This window comes from Tenrec ecaudatus, chromosome 7 (genome assembly GCF_050624435.1).
Source record: "Tenrec ecaudatus isolate mTenEca1 chromosome 7, mTenEca1.hap1, whole genome shotgun sequence".
Lineage (NCBI taxonomy): Eukaryota > Metazoa > Chordata > Mammalia > Afrosoricida > Tenrecidae > Tenrec > Tenrec ecaudatus.
Window position 1 is genome coordinate 56,283,886 of NC_134536.1, and position 6,999 is coordinate 56,290,884.

General features: G+C 36.2%; 1 non-coding gene across 1 annotated transcript; it reads left to right on the plus strand.

The window, feature by feature from the left end:
• The first annotated feature begins 6,145 nt into the window (after nucleotides 1-6,145).
• On the plus strand, nucleotides 6,146-6,266 carry LOC142454087 (small nucleolar RNA SNORA61). The gene has a single exon (XR_012785616.1). It is a non-coding gene; the product is annotated as a small nucleolar RNA SNORA61 (small nucleolar RNA).
• The last annotated feature ends 733 nt before the right edge of the window (nucleotides 6,267-6,999 follow it).

Genomic DNA, 6,999 nt, shown 5'->3' on the forward strand with positions numbered 1-6,999 from the left:
TAATGTGATCCCTTTCAGAGCAGTTGGGGAAGTCACCAGGTCCCTTCTAGTTCTTCTGGGTTCAGACACTGATTTTAGCATGGCTCTTACCCCTCCCCCAATTTTAGAACATTCCCTTCTTTCTAGTACTCATTATTATTAGATCTTCACTTTTCTGAGTGTCCCCTACAATAGTACCAAGAAACTATTGAAAAGTTATTGTCCCTATAGATTTACTTATCCTTCAGTTCATATAAATAAAATCATACAAAAGCAAACAAAAACTAGCTAACAACAAAGCAAAAACCCCACCAAAAGCCCTTAATCCAAAATAAATCAAAAACAATAAAACTAGAGCAAATTCAAAATAAGTCAGAAAAGGAAACACATGTTAAATTTTAACCTAACTACATTCTTAGTTCACACTTGTCTATCATTTTGTTCTGCTATGCTAGCTTGTGTGTTCCTGTGATTCTGGAAGCTATATCACTGGTATTTCAAATGTGAGTAGACTCAACCAAAGTGAACAGGTTTCAGCAGAACTGCAAGACCAAAAACAGACAAAAAAGAAGGACTAGCTGTCCACTTCAGAGGAAGGAGCTACTTAAAACATTATGCATAGCTTCCATACATTTGTCAAATACTGAAGCCTAATGAATGGAAGCAGAGAATTAAAAAACAAGGGGTAAGAACACACTCAGCATATATTATACTTAAAAGCACCAGTGAGAATGATTCTATGCCAATAAAGATACCTCTACTTCACCAGCGTAGCCCTGGTGTCATCTCCCTATCTCTCATGAATTGAGGGGTTCAGAGGACAAGATCGCCTCACCTGGCTTATTGTTTCTTGATAACAGAAAGATCCTTCAGGCCTGCTTCTGAGATGGCTCAATTTAAGCTAATCAACAGCAACATTTACCAATCCATACATTAGAGTTTCATACACCGTATTTGCATGTTTTCTTTCAGTTATTTGGTGGGAGTTACAAAGATTGTGGCTAGAAATGCCACAAAATCCAATGATTTACTGCAATGCACACAAGGTCACCAGAAGTCACAGAAGACTCTGCAGCAATATTAATACTGCATCAAAATTAATGAAGAAAAGAAGGAATTTGGAAAATTGGAATTGGTACTCCAACCAAGGATCTTTAAAAATAAGAAATATTTTTCTTAAAAACATTGAACTCTTCACATAAATCTATTTGATCTCAAGTGAATAATGGTATGTCAAGCTGCAGTCTCAGTTCTAGAATCTCTTATTTCAGTCACTGGCTAGAATTTCCAGAATCTTTTACGAAAGGTGAAAATCTTGACACACCTACATAGTGTGTCTTACAGATATATCAGCGCGACACAGGAACTTCTCTTCTGAATCGAAATGAGGGAAGTTACAGTTGTGCTCCATTGATGTCTCTCCTTTGGAATGAAGATCTGAACAGTTAATGGGTTATATCAAAATGACTAGCAATTGGATTCTGATCCAAAATTGTGCTTTTATTCAAAAGAAACAGCCTTTGTGCTCAGGGAGTTACACTTGCTTTAGAATTTGAATTCAAACCTCTGCTTTGTGCCCCCGAGTTAGATAATTATTCTTCTAGAGAGAATTAGTCTTCTGATGACACATTAAGAAGTTCTTTTAGAAAACAATGCATTTTTAACATTGGACCAAGTCCCAGGATATTGAAAATAGTGTAAGTAATGGTTGGAATTCCCCCAAATGATGGCTGTAAATGACACCCAGAGTGGCAAGCTCCATGGGGGCAGGAGCTTAATGGGCACAGAGACAGACACTCTCCAGGAGCAGAATGCCACGCTGAAGGATTCAATGACCAGTGTCTAACAGGCTGGATGCTACACTGTGAGATTTATTGTGGTTGTTATAGAATGATTTCCTCAAACGTAACACAGGCATTTTAAACAGTGCTTTCATAAGGTTGACTTACAATGAAATTTGATTCTAATTGAACAAAACATTTTAGATGAATGCTGGCTAGGAACACATTTATCTTCTATGACTCTGGCTTTCTTTCTTTCTTTGGTATGTGTGTGTATACATTCGTCCCTGAGGGTAGATGCTCTGATGTGAAGCGAGTATGGCAGCTATATCTCTGAACAGGATTCCCATGTTAATGGAGTCCTACGTGGGCAGTGAGAATGCACATGAAGGGTGTAGATGAGAAAAGTCATTACCAGATATTATGCTAAAGAGCTCTTTTGCAAACATTGGGAATTGGGTTACCATTATACAATTTTTAAAGCATTTGAATCAACTGCTGTGTAGAAAGTTACAAAACAGCCATTGATGACTGTGATGACTGGGTTCAATTGTAACACACTGGTATTGTGTTAAATATATAAAGTCAAATTTGGATTCCAAATGAGAAAATATTACGCAAACTCTTTGGACAGGATGTTACACCTGTTTATTCTTCCATTCATTAAGACAATGATCGTTTTCTGTCTCTGGATGACCTGTTTCCTTTCCATTTGCTCTTTGTAGATGTTTATTTCCTGAGGCTCTACTCATCATTCGGCTCTCGTTCCTTCGGTCTACTCTTTTGGCAAATTCTGATTACTTTCCATTATGAATGAGGAAATGGTTCTAACTAATGCTTTTAGAGCCTGGTGTCATTGCCTAAGGGTAGAGCGGGGAGAGGGGGAATATTCTGCCAAAGTCATAACCTTGGCCACTTGTTCGTCTTCACTGGATAAACCTCTTTTCTTAATCTGCTTAGAGTTTGAAAAAGCATATAAATTGTTTTACGAGCTGTGAAGGGACTTGAGGTTACGCATTAGTATATAAACAAAGACATTAAAGAATGTTGGTCCAATGTACAGTTATTATCAATGTTTGGTAATTTCTCTGTATTCATATTTTTCTTATGGTGTTATTTTGATCCTGAAATAAAAGTTTAATTAATATTTGGATGCCAAGTAAGTATTTAAATAATCTTAGCATAGGCCTCTGGTGTCCTCAAACCTTATTCTACATCATGCTCTTGGTACTGCATTTAACAATATTGTAGACTTTACAAAATGCGGACAGGTGTAGTGAAGTGATGGTCCTTGGATATTCTACCAGGTGCTAACTAGTAGGGTGGAGATGATAGATAAGGCTTTAATGACATCTGATGACTAGTTTGTAGGACTTAAAGTCCAAACCTATAGGGTATAAGACCTATAGGAGCCAGTGATATTTTTTAAAGATGAAAACCTATCTTGGTATAAACAGAAATATGTTTCCATTGATATTGTTGTTATTAGGTGACATCAGGTTAGGCCTCTTGAGCCTATGTACAATGAAACAAAATAGTGCCCAATCCTGAGCCATGTGCACAATTGTTCTTATGGATGAGACCATTGTTGCAGCCAAGGCGTTAATCCATCCTGTGAAGGATCTTCATCTTTTTCACTGCACTTCCACTTTACAAAGCATGATATCCTTCTCCAGCGACTGGTATCTACTGGTAGGGTGTTCAAAGTACATGAAACAAAATTTCACTATCATTGCTTATAAAAAGCATTCTCTCTGTACTTCTTCCAAGACAGAACTGTTTGTTCTTTTGGCAGTCCGTGATGTTTTTAATATCCTTTTCCCACACCAAATTTCACATGCATTGATTTTTTTGGTCTATTCAATGCCTAACATCAACACGCATGTGAGGCAATTGGAAATACCTTGGCGTGGGTCATATGCACCTTAGTCTTCAAATAAACATCCTTGTTTTTCAAAACTTTAAGGATCCAATTAGATTTACTCAATTCAGTGCTTCAGTTGATCTCATAACTGCTGCTATCATGAGCGTTGATTTGGGATCTAAGTAAGATTAAGTCCTTGGCAACAATTTTTACTCCATTCATGATGTTACCTATTGATAAAGATTTCAGTTTTCTTTGCAGTGAGTTGTAATTGACAGTGAAGGCTGCAATCCTTTGTCGTCATAAGCAAGTGTTTCACGTTCTCACTTTTAACAAGCAAGGTTGTGTCATCTACTTTTCCCAGGTTGCCAATAAGCCTTCCTCCAATATTGTCAAACACAAATGATCAACAAATACATATAAATGCAGGACAAGTGGAAAAGGATGCACATCTTTCTACATCCACTTTTTAAACCCTTGTCCTAATAGGGTGAGGACAGGGAGTCATTACTTGCTGGACTCAGAGAAAACTATGTGAAGAAAGTTGTCTGAAGAGAATCCTGGTTCCTAATCCCACACTCTGGGAACTCAAAGATAGAGAAATGGGAAATAAATTCTCCCATCACACCGCTCTCCATTGCTCTGGGATTACTTTTCCATCTTCCCCATTGGTAGAACTCAAAGAAATCCAAAGGGCCAGGGAGGACTGGAGGCAGGTGGAGGGAGCGGAGAGTAGACCTGGAGAGCCAATCAGATAATATCCATCAACCTAGCCAATATTAAAACAGAAGAAAGCAATAATGTTTTCGTTAGTGCTTCATTCCTCTTCTTGAGAACAAAATTTCCTTTAAAAATCGTACATAATCATCATTTATGGCATTCCCTTCTCTTAGCTTCTTTCTAACAATTACTTTATCCAGGGATGGGTTGCCTAATAAGTGATGCAATTATTTGCTTAGCTCATTGAAAACCAAGGGGGCCAACTGTCTAGAGTCAAGACCCATGCGTGTCAAGCCGACAAGAAACAAAGAAAAGCAAGTGGAAGGGAATTAGCAGGAAAATTAAATGAAATTAATATTCCAAATTTTTATATAACAGCAATAATTGTTTTTATATTTTTAAGCTAACCAGGTGTAAGCACAAATTCAGTTTTTTCTTATCCACTATACAAAAGCACACCAACCACATTATAATCAAATGGCTTATGTCATGTCTGCTCCTGCAACTTGGGTGAAGGTGCATCTTCTAATGGAGTATTGCCTTATGTTTGCATCACACCCCAACAGTTACCCAAGATAGTCCAATAAGCTATGAAGATTCAGCATCCAAAGCTGAGAAGTGAGTTCTCAAGTTTTAAAGTATTATTTCTTAATTCAAGGTCAAACACATCCATGGAGATATGAAGGTCTTACCAGCAAACATCACGATGGGTCAAGGACCTACACATAAAACACACAATTATTAAGATGGTCAATGAAAAAATAGGGACACTTTATGGACTTAAATACAAGGCATAAACACACTACTGAATATAATAAAAAAATATCCAAAGGATAGAAGACAAAATAAAGAAATGGGACCTACTAAAAGCATGACTTTTATGGACAACAAAGTAATTCCTCAAAAGAGTCAATAGAGAATGTATGGATTGGGAAAAATCTTCAGAAATAATATATCGGATAAAAGGCTAAATGCCAAAATTTATAGAAAACTACAGCTTACCAAGAAAACCACAAATAATCCAATAAAAATGTACACAAAACACGAATAGACAATTTATCAAAGACTACACTCAGGTGGCCAACACCATATGAAGAAATGTTTGAGATAATTAGTAATAAGATAAATGCATGTTAAAACAGAGATATCACCTCACACGGACACTTTTGGAAAAATTCCATAAAAAGAGAAAATAACAAATGCTAGAGAGGATGTGGAGAGAAAAGAACATTTTTACATTTGCTGGTGGGACTGTAGAATTATACAATCATTATGGAAATCAGTATGACATTTCTTTAAATAAAGGAAAATCCAAGTGACTTATGATCTAGAAATCTCTCTGCTGGGTATATTCTCTAAAGAAATTAAGAATATTACACGAACAGACATATGTATACCTATGTTCATTGTAGAAATTTCCACAACAATATAAACATGGAAACAACCCAAATCTCTAAATAAATAGGAATGGATAAGCAAGCTCTGGTACATTCATACTATGGAATTTTATACATCAAATAAAAAAATCCTCTCTTAACATGACAAGACATAGAGAGAACTAGAGAACATTATTTTAATAAACTCGGTCAATCTTACAAAGATAAATATGTAATATCACCATTGTTATAAGCAAAACAAAAAAGAATACATGTGGTTTATGTACTAAAAGTCCAAACTTGGAAAACTAGGAGGAGGTCAGGGAGGGCGGAAAAAGCATGAGGGTTGGATGGGAAGCCCCAAAAGGGGTTGAGTTTAATAGGAAATAAATTTTAAAATAAAATAAAAACTGTCTTACAGGGGCAACCTTCAGATTCCTTACCCTTCAAACCTGAATATTGGTCTGAGTGGTTAAAAAAGGAGGAAAAGTGAAACTCAAGTGGACTTGCAGTCTTCAGTGACAAATTAGTTCATTTCAAACATTTTGGGAAGAAAGAACGTGGTGCTCAGTCGATTCATTTTTTAGCAGTCGCATATCAAAATATGGCAAGACAGAAAAGACAACTCACAGTATAGTCCAAAATGTAGAATGAATTAATAAACTTTATGTGATAAAGTTTGATCAACAATTGTCTGTGAAATTTCAGTTTGCTGATAGATTCCACTCCTGCTCTTACTCATACAGATCAGTCACATGATTTTTAAAAATGCCTAATCACTACAGATAGAAAACCTGTAAAGCAATTTATCACAAGTACTAGCATAAAAATCATATTGGTGACAGGAACCACAAATCAAGTACTGGTACTTCACTATTTATGTGAAGATTGCAAAATTACTTTTTCTAAGTGCAGAGGGCAGGCCTATGACAATGTCAGTGTGTGAAGATGTTTTAACAGGATGGAACATACAATTTTAAAGCTTGCTAATCTACTCTGTATCGTTATAATTTTAGTGTATGTGCTGCCGAAGCGAGCACACAATTTTAAAACTTAATGAACATTCCATTTTCATACTTTGCACTGCACATTAATTTAAAATGACAGGATACAGCATAATAGATTGTTGTGTGTTGTATGGAAACAGTTAATTTTTTCCTACTCTTCAGTTTGCCACTTCTGCTAACTGGTGAGGATTACTTAAATACATGTAGACCATGAGTATTAAAATATCTTTCAAATATGTATCTGGAAGTGTGTGCTGTTCAATGCGTACAAT